The sequence below is a fragment of the Diabrotica virgifera genome, chromosome 8, assembly GCF_917563875.1.
Source record: "Diabrotica virgifera virgifera chromosome 8, PGI_DIABVI_V3a".
NCBI classification, from domain to species: Eukaryota; Metazoa; Arthropoda; class Insecta; order Coleoptera; family Chrysomelidae; genus Diabrotica; species Diabrotica virgifera.
This window is the reverse complement of record NC_065450.1, coordinates 39,901,972-39,926,396: the sequence shown is the minus strand read 5'-3', so window position 1 is coordinate 39,926,396 and position 24,425 is coordinate 39,901,972. Positions and strand designations below refer to the sequence as shown.

Sequence of the window (24,425 nt, the reverse complement as noted above, 5' to 3'; positions counted from 1 at the left end):
GATCTCATCCATAACCGTTACCAAAGCAGTAACCACAACCAAAATGTTGCAGCACTATTTTTATAGTTGGTCTAAACTTCAAACCTAGAAACCCTAGAGCACAAGTTTCTCGAAAGTGGCCACACCTTTATAGAGGTGGACAGCATGCACAGTGCTATAGAGCAGGGCTTCCCAAACTGTGCGTCGCGACGCCCTGGGGCGTCGCGTGTCAGCGCGGACTTTTATTCGATATTTTAAACTGATATACAAGGTGTTTCATTAATAATTGTCCATATAGCAACTGGAGAAACCTTAGCACAAAATACGAAGATTTAACCTAAAACACCTAAATAAAATGTGGTTCCTTGTTGAGTTACAGGGTGTTTTATCTAAAAATTTAAAAATTATTTTTGCTCAGCATTTTAGAACTATTCGACGCATCCTTTTCATACTTGGCAGGAAGTATAGGTACTGTACGCACTACTAAATTATGTTAAACAATCGTTTCTGGCTATTACCAGAGGCGTACGATGGGGAAAGTGAATGGTTGACCTTTTCCAAATTCTACGCCACTGGCGAAATTGCTATTTTAGTTAAATTTTTGGATTCTCCAACACTTTCTATGAAAATAATATACTCCTCATTCGTAACGATAAAGTCATTAGTTTTCGAGATCTTTGAAGTTAAAAATGAAACGACACGGTTTTTTTGATTAATGTAATGTGTCGCTTCATTTTTAATTTCAAATATCTCGAAAACTAATAATTTTATCGTTACGAGTGAAGAGTATATTATTTACATAAAAAGTATTGCAAAATCAAAAATGTACACTAAAATAGTAATTTCGTCAGTGGCGTAGAATTTGGGAAGGGCCAACCAGCCACTATCCCCTGTCGTACGCCTCTGGTAGTAGCTAGAAAAGTTTATTTATCTTAATTTAGTAGGGTGTACAGTACTTTCACTTTCTGCGAAGTATGATAATGATACGTCAAATAGTTTTAAAGTACTGGGTACAAATAATTTTTAAATTTTAATCATAATAAGAATCATATAAATTAATCAAAATAACTGTGCCGTTTTATATTTAACTTCAAATATCTCGAAAACTAATGACTTTATCGTTACCACTGAAAAGTATATTATTTACGTAGAAAGTATTGGAGAATCTGAAAATGGAACTAAAATAGTAATTCCTCCAGTGGCGTAGAATTTGAGAAGGGTCAACCATTCACCATCCTCTGTCGTACGCCTCTGGTAGTAGCTAGAAATGTATGTTTATCGTAATTTAGTAGGGTGTATAGTAGTCGCACTTTCTGCCAAGTATGAAAAGAATACGTCGAATAGTTTTAAAATGCTGAGCAAAAATAATTTTCAAATTTTTAAATAAAACACCCTGTAACTCAGTAAGGAACAACATTTTATTTAGATGTTTTAGGTTAAATCTTCGTATTTTGTGCTAAGATTTCTCCAGTTACTATATGGACAATTATTAATGAAACACCCTGTATATGACTGAAAGTAATATTAACTGGGATAACTGTGTAGGCGTGCGTACGGATGGTGCCCGAGCGATGCCTGGACAGTATGGAGGACTACACCTGAATTAAGTGTTGTGATGGATAGCATTATTAAAGTGGTGAACTACACACGACCCGTGAAATCAAGTCTTTTCAAGAACTTTGTGAAGAAATGCCTTTAATTTATTAATACAACTCTCGTTGGCTGTCCAAAGGCAACGCACTCGCATATGTACACGAATTAAGAAATGAATTTTACACGTATCTACATACAGAATCGTATAATATTGCGCAAAGGTTTATTAATTCAGAGTTTACAATAAAATTAGCATACCTCTGGACATATTTAAGACATTAAATGATCTTAATAAGTCTTTGCAGGAAAACAATGCTCATATCCTGCAATTGGCAGATAAAATTACTGGGTTTCAGAAGAAGGTGCTCTTATGGAAAAGAAAATTAGAATATCAAGAAATTGACTGTTTCCCGACTTTACAAGTTATTCTACAAGGAAAATCGACAGAAATCCTCGATCCCTCTTTGAAAAATATATTTACGCAACAAATGTCATCATTGAGCGAACACTTTGAGAAATATTTTTCCGAAGATCTGGAGCAATATGACTGGGTCAGAAACCCTTTCCAGTCTTCCATACAATCAACACTTTCAGCAGAGAAAGAAGAACAACTGACAGAATTGTCCTGTGATTTTAGCCTTAAGCTTTTGGAGCTCAGCTTCTCATGAAGATCATGCCATCAGTACTTCTGCATTAACGGTTTTATTACCATTTGCGACTTCGTACCTGTGCAAAACGGGCTTTTCTGCAGTTGCAGTAGTAATTAAAAACAAGTACAGGTCAAACATAAACATAGAAAAAGAAATGAGAGTGGTAATTTCCAAACTGAAGCCCCGGTTTCATAAGCTGTGCTCAAAAAAGCAAGCACATTCGTCACATTAACCAGCCAGTTATATAATATAAATATAAATATCCCTTTATATAAGTATCCCTTTTATATAAATATCCCTTTTTATTTTTGTGTCTATTATGTAATAAATTTCTAATTCTTAATATCTTATAAAAATTTCTTAATTCCTTAATATCTAATAAAATTTATAAATGTTCAAATAATGTTTTTGTTATAACTATAACCTGTTACTATGCTAGTACTAAAATTTGTAAGTATTATGAGGGGTTGGATTGAGGGGCGTCGCAAAAAAATAGCAAAGTCCCAAGGGCGTCACAGTAGGAATAAGTTTCGGAAGCCCTGCTATAGAGAAAGCAAATAAATACGTTCCAGTTTATACCATTCAGGATTGGTTCAACATTTTTAGAATCGCAAGATCAAGACGTATCCGAAACAGAGAAAGTACGTGCTATAATGTTCGTCAGATCAATTTTTAGATTTCAAAAACTTCGTCGCAAAAAAATAGCAAAGTCCCAAGGGCGTCACAGTAAGAATAAGTTTGGGAAGCCCTGCTATAGAGAAAGCAAATAAATACGTTCCAGTTTATACCATTCAGTATTGGTTCAACATTTTTAGAATCGCAAGATCAAGACGTGTCCGAAACACAAAAAGTACGTGCTATAATGTTCGTCAGATAAATTTTTCAGATTTCAAAAAACTTTATTTTTCAACAAATTCAATAAAAAACAGGAACAAGAATAGATAACGAAGCATAGTAAATTGGTTGAAAATCAAGTGTCTAAAATATGAAAAAAACAAACCAGGAATAAATCAGTATAGGTATGACCATACTTCAGAGTTCAAAGTAATTTAAGTATTTGGTAAAACTCGTTTGAAGAAATAACCCTTTAAAATTTATACTCAAAAATATTTCCAATAACAGGGAAGAAAAAGTAATAGCCTGCTGCAACTGTGTCGTAAAGGAGACATCCCAGAAAAATTTCACTGTTGGTACAAATCTTTGCCAACATCGAAATCAGCTGTAGACGAAGTTCCTTCCTCAAGTAACAGTGATGAAGATATTAAAGGCTGAAGGAATTTGTTAATACATGCTATAAAATGTTTGTTGTGTTAGTTTAAGATTAATCTGTTAAATACATTTCTGCTATTTTTATTCTGCCAAAATCATATACTCCTATATCCTACCTATATCATGTCCTATATTTTCTTTGTTTTTTAGCATCCCCTCTAAAAAATAATATTATTGTGAGCAAAATATGTATTGCCGAAATATATTAACTCTCAAACTTAAATTTTTTTCAAATAATAATTATAAAAAATTAATAGTTTAGTTTTAAGAGGAAACAGTAGCGATCAACAGGTAGCAAAAACGCGTTCCAAGATTGCGGCTGTAATTATGAATATTTTTTCGAGATATTTGGCACACGTATTCGTAATATAATAAAGAATGGCGGTACAGAGCCCAATTTGAAAAATATATTATTATGTGGAAATTACTCTGTAATTAAATACAATATTAAAAAAACGAGCCTGTACCGCCATTAAGAAGAACAAAAAAATACACTTTCTTCAAATAAACTTTTTTATCCGATGCCTAGATTTTGTATCATTTTGGAACTACTAATGAAATAAAACATTTTAGTAGTTCCAAAATGACACAAAATCTGGGCATCGGATAAAAAATTTATTTAAAGAAAGTGTATTTTTTTGTTCTTATTAATGGCGGTACAGGCTTGTTTTTTTTAATATTGTATTTAATTACAGAGTAATTTCCACATATTAATATATTTTTCAAATTGGGCTCTGTACCGCCATTCTTTATTATATTACGAATACGTGTGCCAAATATCTCGAAAAAATATTCAAAATTACAGCCGCAATCTTGGAACGCGTTTTTGCTACCTGTTGATCGCTAATGTTTCCTCTTAATGAGACAGTAAACATTAAACGGTAACTTTCTCGGAACAAACAATTACGGACTTAACGGATTTTTGTAGTAAGCCCACGATATAATAAAAGAGATAATACTGACTCATATCTAACACTACTAATTGTTATACATATTCTTTACTTATCAAAGACAAAAACAAATATCAAAACATAATATATAGCCCAGTAAATGAACGGGAAATTCGGCGATACCGTGTAATTTTCAGGGGCAACTCAGAATTGCATGAAAATTTGGATTTAGGTTCTAGTTACCCTCCACTTCAAAGTTGAAATTGTGCCGTTGGTTGCTTTTATTTGGGGGGTGACAGTCACCCCTTCTCGGGGGTGAAAAAACATATTATGTTCAGGATAAGATCGGAAATGGATAAACTGACTGATTTTAAGCAACTTTTGTCCTATAGAGTTTTTTACGTAAGTCAATACTTTTCGAGTTATTTGCCATTTAAAATGTTGATTTTTCGACAAAAAAACTACGTTTTCAGACGGTTTTTCGCAAATAACTCAAAAAATAAATATTTTATCGAAAAAGATATCCCTAGCAAAAATGTAGCTTATCAAAAACCCAAAAAATGGTGTATCAGTAAAGTCTATCAATCAAATAAAAACAAAGTTGTAGCTCATGAAAAATACGTTCTTATTCGTGTAATTCCAAATCAAATATTTCAAGGTGAATTCACCGAAAAATTAAACACTTTTCGGGAAAAACCCATTTAAACTTTTTTCAAGTGTTTATAAAAAGCTTTGTTTTAATTATTAACAAAAGTTTTAGCATTAAAAATAAGCGAGTTGCGGTCAAAATAATGTTGGCCCTCTTTTTTTTGTAAAAAATCATGAAAATCTTGCCGTGTTTAGCTCTCCAAATGAAATTAATCGCTACCGCTTTACAAACAATTTACTTACCTATCTATTTTTTATATGATCTGTCAGTCTCACCGGTTTAAAGTGTTTATTTTTTAAAGGGTTATAATTAAGAAAGCTTGAATGAGTCAATAATCACGAGTGTATGCAAATTTTGAACAGCCATATATTAACCAATTTTTGTCTTACGGAGAAACAAAATGAAACTAACATATTTATAATAGCAAAACCTATATTTTCTTACTCTTTAAGATTTTTCTTATCACTAATACTTTTTAAGTTATTTTGAAAGAATGAAATTTTTCAAAAATTTTTAGAAATTTTTTTTTACTATAAAACCAAATGTTTTCAAAAATAAGCACTTCAAACCAATCAAACTAACAGATCATATAAACAATACACATAGAGTTAAGTTAGATGGTAAAGCCAAACGATTAATTTCATTTAGGGTGCTAAAACGAGGGAGGTTTTCACGATTTTTTTTACCAAAAAAAAGGTGCCAACTTTTTTTTTTCAGTGTAACTCGTTTATTTTTGATGCTGTAAACTTTTGTAAAAAACAAATAATAAGCTTTTTTTCGATACTTTAAAAATGTTAGTAAGGTTTTCCCGAGAAACGCTTCTTCGGCGATTTCGCGTTGCATTATTCGATTTGGAATTAGACGAATAAGAACGTATTTTTAATGAGCTACAACTTTGCTTCTACTCAATTTGTAGACTTTACTGGTACACCATTTTTTCGTTTTTTTATAGGCTACACCTTTACTAAATATATTTTTTTCGATAAAATATTTACTTTTTGAGTTATTTGGGAAAGACGGTCTGAAAACGTAGTTTTTTTGTCGAAAAATCAACATTTTAAATCGGGAATAACTCGAAAAGTATTGACTGAAGTAAAAAACTTTATAGAACAAAAGGTGCTTAAAATAAGTCAATTTATCCATTTCCGGCCTTATTTTAAACACGCGTTTGTCACCCCCGAGAAGGGGTAAAGGTCAACCCCCAAGTAAAAGCAACCAACGGCACAAATTCAACTTTGAAATGGAGTGTAAGTAGAACCTAAATCCAAACTTTCATGCAACTCTGAGTTGCCCCTGGAAATAACACTCCAAAACGGTCATTTATTGGGCTAATAATATCATATCTTTACACAGTTAGTCGAATAATGGAAAAATCCCATGAATACATACGTACAATGATACATAAGTACACCGGTTTTTTCTAGATTTCCAATAAGCTTTCGAAAAATTAAAGAAAAATGTAATTATTTAAGACCTAAAAGATATGAACATACCAAACAAATGAATAATAATAATAATTCAAATGACTATGACAGACTAACAAGCGACAGTTAATAAAGGTAAAAAAATACCAAAAAAAATTAAACTAGGGGAGAGGATAAGGCAACTGTTTTAACTATTTTGTTTAATACAGCACTTAATAATATGGTTATAGATGATATCAAACACAGGTACAATGAACAAAACAATATCATAATAATAAGATGTGCAGGTCGCAGGTGACGTAACGACAGCTAGTGAGAAAAGAGAATAAAAAAAAAAAGATTTTTAACACATAGAATAAATAAAAGACATATAAGCTGGAACGCCAAACTAGAAAAGCGTAGGTACAAAGTAGCCGGGTGCCTAATCGAATTTATATTCAAAAATTAATTATTTTTTGATATAGATAAAAATTTGACATGATATACTTGAGGTATAAATGTATACCAGGGAAATAACCTAGAAATAGACCATCTTCGGGGACACTCAAAGATCCAGGTAGGTGACTACTTTTTCAGTTATTGTAGACCTATAAGAAGAAAACCTACCTGTTTCCTCCTAGAGTTCGCGTTCGTTTTTTAATTATTAACAATTAAGTGCAAAAATCGCGATTTTTTTGATTTTTTTGCACCCCATTCAAAATCTAAATAGTTGACATAAAACTACAAAATTAAATTTTTTAAAACATTGAAAAAACTTAAAAATTTAAAAATTTTAAATTTTTGAAATTTAAAAAAGTTAATTTGTTGCTACGCAAACTGCAAAATAAGTGAACATCGTTTTATTTGTTAATAACTTTTACTAAAACTACCTTAAAACTTTAGTGTTTCATTGAAAGTTGGGTATTGGGGTACTTAACAAACCCTTAAAATTTGAGACCAATCCATTAATTAGTTTAAGAGTTATTCTATTTGTTTATCTCAGAGACCTATATTTTGCAATAACCTAAGACAGAAAATAATGAAGATTATTCTGCGTATGCCAAATGAAAGTAGAAAACTGATGTTATCAAAATGTACTAAAAAGATAAAAAAAATTATCTAATTAGTCAACAATTATAATGCCAAATTTTTGAAATTTTGTAGTTTAAAACATTTAGAATAACTTTAAAAATATTGTCCGTAGAAAAAATCCTTTTACATATTAGAAAAGATGGTATTTTACACGAATTTTTAAAAATGTGATTCAATTGGTGACTACTCGTGGTAAGTGAAGGGGGAGCTGGGAGTCGACAAATGCACGTGTTCAAAAACTAAAAAAGGCAACTTAAAACTATTATCATTTCCTATATCTCGGGATCTACTGAATATATTTTCATCGCTGTTGTTTTTTATTTTGTATGTAATTTTTCTATACATTACAAATATGCAATTTGTCTAGACATTTAATAATTAATAAACAGGCTAATTTGTTTAAACATTGTTTTGGAAAAAAATTTTTTTGCAAAAAATCCATGATTTTAATCATACTATCAGTAGTAATCATAGAAAAAGTTAAGATATACTTTAATAAATAAATTATCTTTAATAAATAATTATCACTAGTAATACCACTAGAGGTCAAATTATTTCCGGAAATTTTTTTGAGATCATGAATATTTTGAAAATTTTCTAAAAATATTCATGATCAAAAAAAAATTTCCGGATATTAATTTGACTTCGCGTGGTATTCGGTAAGAAAATTCCACACCAAATTTGCATTTGAAAATCCAAAGCTGCATGAACAGATTAATAGCGCGCCATAGCTTTGTCAGCAATTATTTAGGCTTTCAAATTCGTAATTTCTACTCATTGTAGTTGCATGGGAATACCATTTCAAGATAGAAAATAGTATATTCTTCAATTTTACATAAGTTTTGAGTAACTACAAGTGATAGAAAATGAATCAAAACTAAATTATGTAAACAAATAAAAACCAGTCTGTCAAAAATGTTCTGTTATTGTAAACGTCAAAACATTTCCACTATAATTCGCTGTTGGGTACCCCACGAGCAAAAAATTTCCGATAAAATACCTCCGTTGCCATGGTGATCTGTCAAAATAACGTATTTTGATTGGTTCAAAATTACAGGTGTGGAATTTTCTAATAAAAATAATTTATTGATTACAGTCTACTTTAACTTTTTCTATGATCATTAATGATACTATGGTTAAATAATTAGATTTTTGTAAAAAATATTTTTTTAAGAATTGTTTAATCACATTAGACTGTTTATTAATTAATAAATTTATAAACAAATTGCATATTTGTAATGTACGTAGAAATTACATACAAATTAAAAAAAATTAAATATCAAAATCTATTAAGTTGATCCGGAAATACAGAAAATTGTATTGGTTTGACATTGCTTTTTCGGTATTTTAACTCGGTGGATTTGTAGGTTCCCCCTAGTAATCGTTTGAACTACATTTTTGAAAAATCGTAGAGGGTGCTGCAAAGATACAATGTTTGTGCAAATTTTTTAAGAAAAAACACAAATTCGATTATTTTAAATGGCATTAATAAGATTCCTTAATTATTATAAACAAATTAGCTGTGAATTAAAAGAAACACATGGCTAAGTTTGTCCCAAATGAACCCAGGCTAAATTTTTTTTATTTGAAAATTCGTGTTAAAATACCAGCTTTTCGAATATTTATATAAAAAATTGTTTATACCGACAACATTTTTAAAGTTATTCTAAATGTTTATAAACTACAAAATTTCAAAAATTTGGCATTAGTTGCTGTCATTGGGCAACAGACACTCGAGCCCTGCGGGCTCTCGTGTCTATTGCCAGACAACAAATTTTCGAAAAATGTCGCATTATTTTCAATTTATTCTCACTGTCTTGTGATATTATACCCGATTATTTTATTAAATAAACAAGTTTAAGTAATTTTATTTGCTAATAAGTATATTAAAAGTGCCATGCCCACATGAATCTAACTTCAGCCGGTTTGTAATGACCCGTGAGTAACTTCAGCCCGTGAGTAATGAACTATTACTCACGGGTAAAGTAATGAGTGTTATTATCTATTCAAAAATAGTGAATAATGAGCATATTACTAAACAGTCGTAGAAAAAGCCAATTGTTAAACTTAAAGAATTTAAATATCATATCGTTAAGAGAATTAGTGGTATGGTTTGTTTACCAGCAGGAGTAAACTTAAAAGACAGATTCACACCGAAGAATGTCACTAGAACAATGACCAAATATGTACATCTTCTTTTTTGGATGTATAAATATATTAATAAACCATATTATGATCATTTATGGTAATCCATAAATATTTTGTTATACTATTACGTCGCAAGAGAGTTTTAAAAACAACTGTTTTTTATATAAAAGTAGACTAAAAATCTAAAAATTAAAGGAATAACGCAAAAACACAAAAAATGGCCGATATAACTTAATTCATTAATCTATGAATTTACTATATTGTTTCTGTTTAATTTTGTATTAGGGATAGGGTTGAATATGTTTTATTGCAACTGGCTGAATGACTAATGTCTATGCCATTAAAACCCTTAAACGCCCAACCTTTTTTAGGTTCCATGTACGCCCAAGGGTGGGTAAAAAATGTCCACCTCGAAAATAGCTAATATATTTATTGAGAGTTGTTGGAAATGGATTAAACTTAAGGATCTTATGCTTAATAAACACAGCATCTTGTAAAATATTAATATTAACAATTTACAAACCTTACAACAAAATTACAATGTACATCAAAATTAACATACCAGTAAAAGCCAGTAATTCAAATTTGTCGGTTTTCTCCATATTATTTCTTTCAGCCTCCTCATTGGCGAATAATTATGCCGATTATGTAATTATACGTCGATAATTATATGGATTATGTTCCTACCAACGAGAAATTATATAGAAACCTTTAGTAATAAGTTTTACCAAGGGTGTACTTTTTATGCCCACCCATATTTAACTCAAGCTATTACTTTTATTTTCAAAAATATCGGTAGATACAATTTAACATCCGATAAAAGGCTGTCTTTTTAACAATAAATAATTTTTTTGGAAAATTTTTAAACACGTAGTCAGTATGTTACAAGGGAATACGCATTAGGTGGACATTTTTTACCCACCCTTGGGCATTTAAGGGTTAAATAAATAAAAAAAACTTGAAATAATGAACATGAAATGCCAGTCTTGGCAAAATTTCATAAATGTCATTAGTGTCAAAATTTCATAACATTTGAGTAAACCTGCCTGAGGTTGGACCAATAATTACAAACAAGCATTACGTCGCGGTAAATTTGAATTACTCCTCTTGCTTTAAAAACAGATCATATCATTTTTTGTTAGTGTATAAACATTTTGTTAGTGTATATTATTATAGTGTCAAATAGTATATATTTCAATAAAATATTTAACCACTTACTGTATTAGGAGACCTTTTGCAGACCAAGCACTTCTAAATGGATCTAAGAACCGATTCTTATTACGACACATTATATAGGTATAGGTAATATTTAAAAAAATACACAAAAACATAATCTCCTTTTAACCTTTTAAACATATGGCAACAAACATAATAAATTATTATTATTAAATATTTGAATGTCTAGTACATAGTTGACACACGTAGTGTAGTGTAGATACCGTAGTGAAAAAAGCCTTGCGTAACTAATATTATAAGAATATTAACCCGGCACCGGCTTTGAAAGACGTCAACCGCCACGTGTGGGGTATTTATTCATAGAACCCTTTAAAACTTGTGCTCTACTTGTAGTCCATTCACTCACGGTAAAATATTACAAAACCTCTTAATTTTAAAGAACCGTTTTAGAGTAGGAAAGAGTGGTTGAACCTCGCAAAATGGACACAAGTCCGGTTTTATTTTTTTCCGGTATATCAAGGGGTGCTTATTATGAGACTAACTTTTTCTTAAAAATTTCGCCCCGGAACCCCCATTTTCATCATTTTAAAGGCGGTAATTTGTGGTTTTTGCGAAACGTAGCCCTTCCTGTACGTTTTACAAAAAATTTATTTAATAGTAAAATGAAGAGGACTCCATTTCCTATTTATTTCGCGACAGCATATGTCTATCACTCACAGTTTAGCGGGGGTGGCGCCCCAAAGTTAACAAATTTTTAAAAAAGATGCTTTATAAATTTTTATTTCACCAACTGTAATGAAAATTAAGAAGAAACCCTGCGGCAATTAATCACAAATAAGTGGCTGATTTTTTGGTATAGGTTTCATTTAAGGGCAATTATTGCAAATTTTTTATTACAGGGTGCTACATTTTAAAAACCACTTTTTATACCATCTGAACCGCCCATGCTAAAGTAACAAAACTTTCAGCGATTATCCATGTACTGGTGTTATTTAGAAATTTGCATAATGCACCCCAATATTTTTCCCGGAACAACCCAAAAAAGGAGAATTGATAAAGAAAATAATCAAAAATTGAATTTGGGCCACCACTGTGGCTTTAGGGTGCAAAGAAAATAAAATATGCATAGGTCATAATGTGAACAGACAGTGTGTTCTTTTATTTTCCATAAGTATGTCATCAATAAAATTAATAGGTGACGAAGAAGAAAACAAAAACTGGAGCCCGCCAAAGCATTTCTAAGGTTTACGGCGCCACTGTGCCGTAACGGTTGCTTATACGAAGAAAATGCGTAGGACTTTATTTGTAGAGAAAATAGTGGCCTTTAATTTTTGTTTTAAAAAAGTGCATAGGTAATGAGGAAATCGTAAAAACATGCTCTCCAAGGGGTAGAGGTAGTTTCTGCAGTTTATTTTCAAGGGTAGGGGTAGTTTCCGCAGGGATGTTGCAATAATCATATATATTTATGACAAACCCTATTGATGGAGCATATGTCCGTATGGGTCAAAAAACAAAAATAAAATTTTTTTTAACCCCCCCCCACCCCCTTGGCTACAGGGTTTGCATCAACAAATAGATTTTGGTGTCCATGCATGGGTAATAAGGAATGTGCACAAAATGATATATGAAGCATTTTAATAAAGGTCATGGTGTGTGAAGGAGTCCAAGAAAATCACTTTCTTTATTAATTCTTCTTTTTTTGGGGTGGTTCCGAAAAAAAAATGGGGATGCATTATAGAAATTTGTATATAACACCAGTACATGGATAATCGCTAAAAGCTTTTAACTCTAACATAGGCGGTTCAGATGGTTTAAAAAGGGGTTTTTTAAAATATAACACCACGTAATTAAAAAATTAGCAATTGCCCTTAAATGAAACCTATATCAAAAAATCAGCGACTTATTTTTGATTAATTGTCGGAGGGCTTTTTCTTAATTTTCATTACAGTTAGCAAAAAATAATTTGTTTTTAAACATCTTTACTAAAAATTTGTCAACATCGGGGCGCCACCCCCGCTAAACGGTGGGTGAGAGACATATGCTGTCGGGAAATAAATAGTAGGACATATAGTCCTCTTTATTTTACTATTAAATAAATTTTTTACAAAACATACAGGAAGGGCAACGTTTCGCAAAAACCACAAATTACCCCCTTTAAAGGGATGAAAACGGGGGGGGGGAGATCCGGAGCGAAATTATTTAAGAAAAAGTTAGTCTCATAATTAGCACTCCTTGATATACCAGAAAAAAAATGAAACCGGACTTGTGTCCATTTTGCGAGGTACAACCTCTGTTTGTCCCTTTCCCAGAGGTGTCAAAATGGGTGTCAGTGTCAAAATTTCATAACATTGGAGTAAACCTGCCTGAGGTTGGACCAATAGTTACAAACAAGCATTACGGCGCGGTAAATTTGAATTACTCCTCTTGCTTTAAAAACAGATCATAACATTTTTTGTTAATGTATAAACATTTTGTTAGTGTATATTATTGTAGTGTGCAATAGTATATATTTCAATAAAATATTTAACCACTTACTGTATTAGGAGACCTTTTGCAGACCAAGCACTTTTAAATGGATCTAAGAACCGATTCTTATTACGACACATTATATAGGTATAGGTAATATTTAAAAAAATACACAAAAACATAATCTCCTTTTAACCTTTTAAACCTATGGCAACAAATATAATAAATTATTATTATTAAATATTTGAATGTCTAGTACATAGTTGACACACGTAGTGTAGAGTAGATACCGTAGTGACAAAAGCCTTGTGTAAATAATATTATAAGAATATTAACCCGGCACGGCTTTGAAAGACGTCAACCGCCACGTGTGGGGTATTCATAGAACCCTTTAAAACTTGTGCTCTACTTGTAGTCCATTCACTCACGGTAAAATATTACAAAACCTCTTAATTTTAAAGAACCGTTTTAGTGTAGGAAAGAGAGGTAGATCCTCGCAAAATGGACACAAGTCCGGTTTTATTTTTTTTTCTGGTATATCAAGGGGTGCTTATAATGAGACTAACTTTTTCTTAAAAATTTCGCCCCGGAACCCCCCTTTTCATCATTTTAAAGGCGGTAATTTGTGGTTTTTGCGAAACGTAGCCCTTCCTGTACGTTTTACAAAAAATTTATTTAATAGTAAAATGAAGAGGACTCTATTTTCTATTTATCTCGCGACAGCATATGTCTATCACTCACAGTTTAGCGGGGGTGGCGCCCCAAAGTTAACAAATTTTTAAAAAAGATGCTTTAAAATTTGTTTTCACTAACTGTAATGAAAATTAAGAAAAAACCCTGCGGCAATTAATCACAAATAAGTGGCTGATTTTTTGGTATAGGTTTCACTTAAGGGCAATTATTGCAAATTTTTTAATTACAGGGTGTTACATTTTGAAAACCACTTTTTATACCATCTGAACCGCCTATACTAAAGTAACAAAACTTTCAGCGATTATCCATGTACTGGTGCTATTTAGAAATTTGCATAATGCACCCCAATATTTTTCCCGGAACAACCGAAAAAGGAGAATTGATAAAGAAAATAATCAAAAATTGAATTTGGGCCACCACTGTGGCTTTAGGGTGCAAAGAAACTAAAATATGCGTAGGTCATAATGTGAACAGACAGTGTGTTCTTTTATTTTCCATAAGTACGTCATCAATAAAATGAATAAGTGACGAAGAAGAAAACAAAAACTGGAGCCCGCCGAAACATTCCTAAGGTTTACGGCGCCACTGTGCCGTAACGGTTGCTTACACGAAGAAAATACCTAGGACCTCATTTGTAGAGAAAATAGTGGCTTTTAATTTTTGTTTTAAAAAAGTGTATAGGTAATGAGGAAATCGTAAAAACATGCTCTCCAAGGGGTAGAAGTAGGTTCTGCAGTTTATTTTCAAGGATAGGGATAGTTTCCGCAGGGATGTTGCAATAATCATATATATTTATGACAAACCCTATTGATGGAGCATATGTCCGTATGGGTCAAAAAGCAAAAATAAATTTTCTTTTAACCCCCCCTTGGCTACAGGATTAGCATCAACAAATAGATTTTGGTGTCCATGCATGGGTAATAAGGAATGTGCACAAAATGATATATGAAGCATTTTAATAAAGGGCATGGTGTGTGAAGGAGTCCAAGAAAATCACTTTCTTTATTAATTCTTCTTTTTTTGGGGTAGTTCCGAAAAAAAATGGGGATGCATTATAGAAATTTGTATATAACACCAGTACATGGATAATCGCTGAAAGTTTTTTTACTCTAGCATAGGCGGTTCAGATGGTTTAAAAAAGGGGTTTTTTAAAATATAACACCATATAATTAAAAAATTAGCAATTAGTATGGTATAGTTAGACCCAAACCCAGACATCCAAAGTGAAAGTTATCCTCCAACACCAAATTGTTCTATATGGTCCACATAATGTTCAGAAAAAAGTCACACCATTTTGAGCGTCGGGTTTGGGGGAAAGGGGGGAGAAATCTGCAAATTCGTAGTTTTTTACGTTTTTCGTCAATATTTCTAAAACTAAGCGGTTTAGGATGAACAACCCTCTACACAAAGTTGTTCTACATTAAATTTGAAATAAAAAAGGCCCTATGCATAACCCTTCTAAAATGAACGGTTCCAAAGTTACGGAGGTAGTATAATTGGTCCAAAAATGGCCTAACCCAGACGTCCAAAGTAAAAGTTTTCCTTCAACACCAAATTGTTTTATATGATCCACATATTGTTCAGTAAAAAAAAAACCATTTTGAGCGTCCGGTTTGGGGGGGAGATGGGTGAGAAGTCGGTAAATTAGTAGTTTTTTTAGGTTTTTCGTCAATATTTCTAAAACTATGCTTTAGTGTAAGGAATGTTCTATAGAAAAATGTTCTACATAAAATTTAAAACAAAAAAGGTTGTATACATAATTGTTATAAAATCAACGGTTCCAGAGTTACGGAGGGTGAAAATTGAAGGTTTTCGATACTTTTTATATTTACCGATTTCTGCCCCCTCTCCCCCCAAACCCGACGCTAAAAATGGTGTGACTTTTTCATGAACATTATGTGGACTATATAGAACAATTTGGTGTTGGAAGATAATTTTCACTTTGGATGTCTGGGTTTTTGGTATAGTTATATCATAAATTTTGCCCAAAAAATGTAAAAAGTATCGAAAACCTCGACTTGTCACCCTCCGTAACTCTGGAGCCGTTGACTTTATAACAATTATGTATAGAATATTTTTTGTTTTAAATTTCATGTAGAATATTTTTGTGTATAACATTATTTACGCTAAAGCATAGTTTTAGAAATATTGACGAAAAACCTAAAAAAACTACTAATTTACCGGCTTCTCTCCCATCTCCCTCCCAAACCGGACGCTCAAAATGGTGTAACTTTTTACTGAACAATATGTAGACCATATAGAACATTTTGGTGTTAGAGGAAAACTTTTACTTTGTATGTTTGGGTTAGGCCTTTTTTTGGACCAGTTATACTATACCACCTCCGACCTCCGTAACTTTGGAACCATTCATTTTAAAAAGATTATGGATAGGGCCTTTTTTATTTAAAATTTAATGTAGAACAATTTTGTATAGAAAGTTGTTCATGCTAAACCGCATAGTTTTAGAAATATTGGCGAAAAACTTAAAAAACTACGAATTTACCGAATTCTCCCCCCTCTCCCCACCAAACCCGACGCTCAAAATGGTGTGACTTTTTTCTGGACATTGTGTGGACCATATAGAACAATTTGGTGTTGAAGGATAACTTTCACTTTGGATGTCTGGGTTATGCCATCTTTTGGATCAACTATACTATACTAAATTGCCCTTAAATAAAACCTATATAAAAAAATCAGCGACTTATTTTTTATTAATTGTCAGAGGGTTTTTTCTTAATTTTCGTTACAGTTAGCAAAAAATAATTTGTTTTTAAAACATCTTTACTAAAAATTTGTCAATATTGGGGCGCCACCCCCGCTAAACGGTGGGTGAGAGGCATATGCTGTCGGGAAATAAATAGTAGGAATTATAGTCCTCTTTATTTTACTATTAAATGAATTTTTTACAAAACATACAGGAAGGGCAACGTTTCGCAAAAACCACAAATTACCCCCTTTAAAGGGATGAAAAAGGGGGGGGGGAGATCCGGAGCGAAATTATTTAAGAAAAAGTTAGTCTTATAATTAGCACTCCTTGATATACCAGAAAAAAAAATGAAACCGGACTTGTGTCCATTTTGCGAGGTACAACCTCTGTTTCTCCCTTTCCCAGAGGTGTCAAAATGGGTGTCAGTGTCAAAATTTCATAACATTGGAGTAAACCTGCCTGAGGTTGGACCAATAGTTACAAACAAGCATTACGGCGCGGTAAATTTGAATTACTCCTCTTGCTTTAAAAACAGATCATAACATTTTTTGTTAGTGTATAAACATTTTGTTAGTGTATATTATTGTAGTGTGCAATAGTATATATTTCAATAAAATATTTAACCACTTACTGTATTAGGAGACCTTTTGCAGACCAAGCACTTCTAAATGGATTTAAGAACCGATTCTTATTACGACACATTATATAGGTATAGGTAATATTTAAAAAAATACACAAAAACATAATCTCCTTTTAACCTTTTAAACCTATGGCAACAAATATAATAAATTATTATTATTAAATATTTGAATGTCTAGTACATAGTTGACACACGTAGTGTAGTGTAGATACCGTAGTGACAAAAGCCTTGCGTAAATAATATTATAAGAATATTAACCCGGCACGGCTTTGAAAGACGTCAACAGCCACGTGTGGGGTATTCATAGAACCCTTTAAAACTTGTGCTCTACTTGTAGTCCATTCACTCACGGTAAAAAATTACAAAACCTCTTAATTTTAAAGAACCGTTTTAGAGTAGGAAAGAGAGGTTGAACCTCGCAAAATGGACACAAGTCCGGTTTTATTTTTTTCTGGTATATCAACGGGTGCTTATTATGAGACTAACTTTTTCTTAAAAATTTCGCCCCGGAACCCCCCTTTTCATCCCTTTAAAGCGGTAATTTGTGGTTTTTGCGAAACGTAGCCCTTCCTGTACGTTTTACAAAAAATTTATTTAATAGTAAAATGAAGAGGACTCTATTTTCTACTATTTATTCCACGAGAGCATATGTCTATCACCCACAGTTTAGCGGGGGTGGCGCCCCAAAGTTAACAAACTTTTAAAAAAGATGCTTTAAAATTTTTTTTTCACTAACTGTAATGAAAATTAAGAAGAAACCCTGCGGCAATTAATCACAAATAAATGGCTGATTTTTTGGTATAGGTTTAACTTAAAGGCAATTATTGCAAATTCTTTAATTACAGGGTGTTACATTTTAAAAACCACTTTTCATACCATCTGAACCGCCTATGCTAAAGTAACAAAACTTTCAGCGACTATCCATGTACTGGTGTTATTTAGAAATTTGCATAATGCACCGCAATATTTTTCCCGGAAAAACTCAAAAAAGGAGAATTGATAAAGAAAATAATCAAAAATTGAATTTGGGCCACCACTGTGGCTTTAGGCTGCAAAGAAAATAAAATATGCATAGGTCATAATGTGAACAGACAGTGTGTTCTTTTATTTTCCATAAGTACGTCATCAATAAAATGAATAAGTGACGAAGAAGAAAACAAAAACTGGAGCCCGCCAAAGCATTTCTGAGGTTTACGGCGCCACTGTGCCGTAACGGTTGCTTATACGAAGAAAATACGTAGGACCTTATTTGTAGAGAAAAGAGTGGCTTTTAATTTTTGTTTTAAAAAAGTGCATAGGTAATGAGGAAATTGTAAAAACATGCTCTTCAAGGGGTAGAAGTAGTTTCTGCAGTTTACTTTCAAGGATAGGGATAGTTTCCGCAGGGATGTTGCAATAATCATATATATTTATGACAAACCCTATTGATGGAGCATATGTCCGTATGGGTCAAAAAGCAAAAATAAATTTTCTTTTAACCCCCCCTTGGCTACAGGGTTTGCATCAACAAATAGATTTTGGTGTCCATGCATGGGTAATAAGGAATGTGCACAAAATGATATATGAAGCATTTTAATAAAGGTCATGGTGTGTGAAGGAGTCCAAGAAAATCACTTTCTTTATTAATTCTTCTTTTTTTGGGGTGGTTCCGAAAAAAAAATGGGGATGCATTATAGAAATTTGTATATAACACCAGTACATGGATAATCGCTAAAAGTTTTTTTACTCTAACATAGGTGGTTCAGATGATTTAAAAAGGGGTTTTTTAAAATATAACACCATGTAATTAAAAAATTAGCAATTGCCCTTAAATAAAACCTATATCAAAAAATCAGCGACTTATTTTTGATTAATTGTCGGAGGGTTCTTTCTTAATTTTCGTTACAGTTAGCAAAAAATAATTTGTTTTTAAAACATCTTTACTAAAAATTTGTCAACATCGGGGCGCCACCCCCGCTAAACGGTGGGTGAGAGACATATGCTGTCGGGAATTAAATAGTAGGACATATAGTCCTCTTTATTTTACTATTAAATGAATTTTTTACAAAACATACAGGAAGGGCAACGTTTCGCAAAAACCACAAATTACCCCCTTTAAAGGGATGAAAAAGGCGGGGGAGATCCGGAGCGAAATTATTTAAGAAAAAGTTAGTGTCATAATTAGCACTCATTGATATACCAGAAAAAAAAATGAAACCGGACTTGTGTCCATTTTGCGAGGTACAACCTCTGTTTGTCCCTTTCCCAGAGGTGTCAAAATGGGTGTCAGTGTCAAAATTTCATAAAATTGGAGCAAACCTGCCTGAGGTTGGACCAATAGTTACAAACAAGCATTACGGCGCGGTAAATTTGAATTACTCCTCTTGCTTTAAAAACAGATCATAACATTTTTTGTTGGTGTATAAACATTTTGTTAGTGTATATTATTGTAGTGTGCAATAGTATATATTTCAATAAAATATTTAACCACTTACTGTATTAGGAGACCTTTTGCAGACCAAGCACTTCTAAATGGATTTAAGAACCGATTCTTATTACGACACATTATATAGGTATAGGTAATATTTAAAAAAATACACAAAAACTTAATCTCCTTTTAACCTTTTAAACCTATGGCAACAAATATAATAAATTATTATTATTAAATATTTGAATGTCTAGTACATAGTTGACACACGTAGTGTAGTGTAGATACCGTAGTGACAAAAGCCTTGCGTAAATAATATTATAAGAATATTAACCCGGCACGGCTTTGAAAGACGTCAACCGCCACGTGTGGGGTATTCATGGAACCCTTTAAAACTTGTGCTCTACTTGTAGTCCATTCACTCACGGTAAAATATTACAAAACCTCTTAATTTTAAAGAACCGTTTTAGTGTAGGAAAGAGAGGTTGAACCTCGCAAAATGGACACAAGTCCGGTTTTATTTTTTTCCCTGGTATATCAAGGGGTGCTTATTATGAGACTAACTTTTTCTTAAAAATTTCGCCCCGGAACCCCCCTTTTCATGCCTTTAAAGGGGGTAATTTGTGGTTTTGCGAAACGTAGCCCTTCCTGTACGTTTTACAAAAAATTTATTTAATAGTAAAATGAAGAGGACTCTATTTCCTATTTATTTCGCGACAGCATATGTCTATCACTCACAGTTTAGCGGGGGTGGCGCCCCAAAGTTAACAAACTTTTAAAAAAGATGCTTTAAAAAATTTTTTTCACTAATTGTAATGAAAATTAAGAAGAAACCCTGCGGCAATTAATCACAAATAAGTGGCTGATTGTATGGTATAGGTTTCACTTAAGGGCAATTATTGCAAATTTTTTAATTACAGGGTGTTACATTTTAAAAACCACTTTTATACCATCTGAACCGCCTATGCTAAAGTAACAAAACTTTCAGCGATTATCCATGTACTGGTGTTATTTAGAAATTTGCATAATGCATCCCAATATTTTTCCCGGAACAACCCAAAAAAGGAGAATTGATAAAGAAAATAATCAAAAATTGAATTTGGGCCACCACTGTGCCTTTAGGGTGCAAAGAAAATAAAATATGCATAGGTCATAATGTGAACAGACAGTGTGTTCTTTTATTTTCCATAAGTACGTCATCAATAAAATAAATAGGTGACGAAGAAGAAAACAAAAACTGGAGCGCGCCAAAGCATTTCTAAGGTTTACGGCGCCACTGTGCCGTAATGGTTGCTTATACGAAGAAAATGCGTAGGACCTTATTTGTAGAGAAAATAGTGGCCTTTAATTTTTGTTTTAAAAAAGTGCATAGGTAATGAGGAAATCGTAAAAACATGCTCTCCAAGGGGTAGAGGTAGTTTCTGCAGTTTATTTTCAAGGATAGGGGTAGTTTCCGCAGGGATGTTGCAATAATCATATATATTTATGACAAACCTTATTGATGGAGCATATGTCCGTATGGGTCAAAAGCAAAAATAAAATTTTTTTTAACCCCCCCTTGGCTACAGGGTTTGCATCAACAAATAGATTTTGGTGTAAATGCATGGGTAATAAGGAATGTGCACAAAATGATATATGAAGCATTTTAATAAAGGTCATGGTGTGTGAAGGAGTCCAAGAAAATCACTTTCTTTATTAATTCTTCTTTTTTTGGGGTGGTACCGAAAAAAAATGGGGATGCATTATAGAAATTTGTATATTACACCAGTACATGGATAATCGCTGAAAGTTTTTTTACTCTAGCATAGGCGGTTCAGATGGTTTAAAAAAGGGGTTTTTTAAAATATAACACCATGTAATTAAAAAATTAGCAATTAGTATGGTATAGTTAGACCCAAACCCAGACATCCAAAGAGAAAGTTATCCTCCAACACCAAATTGTTCTATATGGTCCACATAATGTTCAGAAAAAAGTCACACCATTTTGAGCGTCGGGTTTGGGGGGAGAGGGGGAGAAATCTGCAAATTCGTAGTTTTTTACGTTTTTCGTCAATATTTCTAAAACTAAGCGGTTTAGGATGAACAACCCTCTACACAAAGTTGTTCCACATTAAGTTTGAAATAAAAAAGGCCCTATACATAACCCTTCTAAAAGGAACGGTTCCAAAGTTACGGAGGTAGTATAGTATAATTGGTCCAAAAATGGCCTAACCCAGACATCCAAAGTAAAGGTTTTCCTTCAACACCAAATTGTTCTATATGATCCACATATTGTTCAGTAAAAAGTTACACCATTTTGAGCGTCCGGTTTGGGGGGGAGATGGATGATAAATCGGTAAATTAGTAGTTTTTTTTAGGTTTTTCGTCAATATTTCTAAAACTATTCTTTAGCGTAAGGAATGTTCTACAGAAAAATGTTCTACATGGAATTTAAAACAAAAAAGGTTGTATACATAATTGTTATAAAATCAACGGTTCCAGAGTTACGGATACTTTTTATATTCACCGATTTCTGCCCCCTCTCCCCCCCAAACCCGACGCTCAAAATGGTGTGACTTTTTTATGAACATTATGTGGACTATATAGAACAATTTGGTGTTGGAAGATAACTTTCACTTTGGATGTCTGGGTTTTTGGTATAGTTATATGATAAATATTGCCCAAAAAATATAAAAAGTATCGAAAACTTCGACTTTTCACCCTCCGTAACTCGGGAACCGTTGACTTTATAACAATTATGTATAGAATATTTTTTGTTTTAAATTTCATGTAGAACATTTTTATATATAACATTGTTTACGCTAAAGCATAGTTTTAGAAATATTGACGAAAAACTTAAAAAAACTACTAATTTACCGGCTTCTCTCCCATCTCCCTCCCAAACCGGACGCTTAAAATGGTGTAACTTTTTACTGAACAATATGTAGACCATATAGAACATTTTGGTGTTGGAGGAAAACTTTTACTTTTGATGTTTGGGTTAGGCCTTTTTTTGGACCAGTTATACTATACCACCTCCGTAACTTTGGAACAATTCATTTTAGAAAGATTATGCATAGGGCCTTTTTTATTTCAAATTTAATGTAGAACAATTTTGTATAGACGGTTGTTCATGCTAAACCGCATAGTTTTAGAAATATTGGCGAAAAACTTAAAAAACTACAAATTTACCGATTTCTCCCCCCTCTCCCCACCAAACCCGACGCTCAAAATGGTGTGACTTTTTTCTGGACATTGTGTGGACCATATAGAACAATTTGGTGTTGAAGGATAACTTTCACTTTGGATGTCTGGGTTATGTCATCTTTTGGATCAACTATACTATACTAAATTGCCCTTAAATAAAACGTAAAAAAATCAGCGACTTATTTTTTATTAATTGTCAGAGGGGTTTTTCCTAATTTTCGTTACAGTTAGCAAAAAATAATTTGTTTTAAAACATCTTTACTAAAAATTTGTCAACATTGGGGCGCCACCCCCGCTAAACGTTGGGTAAGAGACATATGCTGTCGGGAAATAAATAGTAGGAAATATAGTCCTCTTTATTTTACTATTAAACGAATTTTTTACAAAACTTACAGGAAGGGCAACGTTTCGCAAAAACCACAAATTACCCCCTTTAAAGGGAAGAAAGGGGGGGAGATCCGGAGCGAAATTTTTTAAGAAAATTTAGTCTCATAATTAGCACTCCTTGATATACCAGAAAAAAAAAATGAAACCGGACTTGTGTCCATTTTGCGAGGTACAACCTCTGTTTCTCCCTTTCTCAGGGGTGAAAAAATATTCCTTCAAAATAAGTCCTAAAATGGATAAACTGACTATTTCTTAGCAACTGTTGATCTGTAGCGTTTTTCACGAAGTCAATATTTTTGAGTTATTTGCGATGTTAATTTTTCAACAAAAAAAGAAACACGTTTTTAGATTGTTTTTCGCAAATAATTCAAAAAGTAAGTATTTTATCGAAAAACATTTTTTGCAAATATACAGAGTGTCCCAGACTAATTTACCCACGCTATATCTCTTAAACAAATACAGATTTTCGAATGGGACAAAAGGTGATATATTCTACTTGTAATACACTTTAATATGGCGTACAAAAAAATTATCTCCTAAATAATCATCCCTTAGTTACAACCCCTAACTTTAATTTTTTTAATAGCACCCTGTATATTTTTTTATAGTTTTGGATGTGGTCTTTTATCGTCTATTCAACACATTTTTTGAAAATAAAATCGATTCGTAAATAACCTAGAAACTATCAGTTTATTTTTGTTAAATTGTGTGTCCCAGACTAATTTATCCAGGCTATATTTCTTAAACGAATAGAGATTTTCCTGGACCGGTTTATTTACATCTTTACTTGAAGCCACGAGATCGTCACAGTCATAGCCACAAATCCTTAATTTGACGTTGTCATATTATTTTGTTTTCAAGTCAATATTTAAAATAATTTTCAATTTTTAGTATAATTTACTTTTAATTTATAAATCAAAATATATTACTTAGTTACTAGAAACCATTTCTAAATATACTTATTCCGCAACCAAGGAATTAAAAGAAAAACATTAATTTTTTAATTATTAAATGAAACTATATTCTGATAATTTCAACTATTTGTGAAACTTGGCACCACTGGTAATATCAACCAATCATAGTGCTTCAA

The 24,425-nt window shown here is 32.4% G+C and overlaps 2 protein-coding genes across 5 annotated transcripts in view; one reads left to right on the top strand and one right to left on the bottom strand.

Moving 5' to 3' along the window:
• Positions 1–19,931, bottom strand: part of LOC126889575 (cytochrome P450 6k1-like) — a 52,684-nt gene extending 32,753 nt beyond the window's left edge. Inside the window, exon 1 of one of the 4 annotated variants that reach the window (XM_050657964.1) lies at positions 19,830–19,931. The gene's annotated coding sequence lies outside the window, so the exon portion shown is untranslated. Of the gene's footprint in view, positions 1–10,891; positions 10,999–13,384; positions 13,487–17,346; positions 17,453–19,829 lie in introns of those variants that run through there. The other 3 variants (XM_050657963.1, XM_050657965.1, XM_050657962.1) reach the window with 3 other exon arrangements.
• Positions 1–24,425, top strand: part of LOC126889577 (cytochrome P450 6k1-like) — a 136,297-nt gene that overhangs the window by 16,685 nt on the left and 95,187 nt on the right. The window lies entirely within an intron of this gene.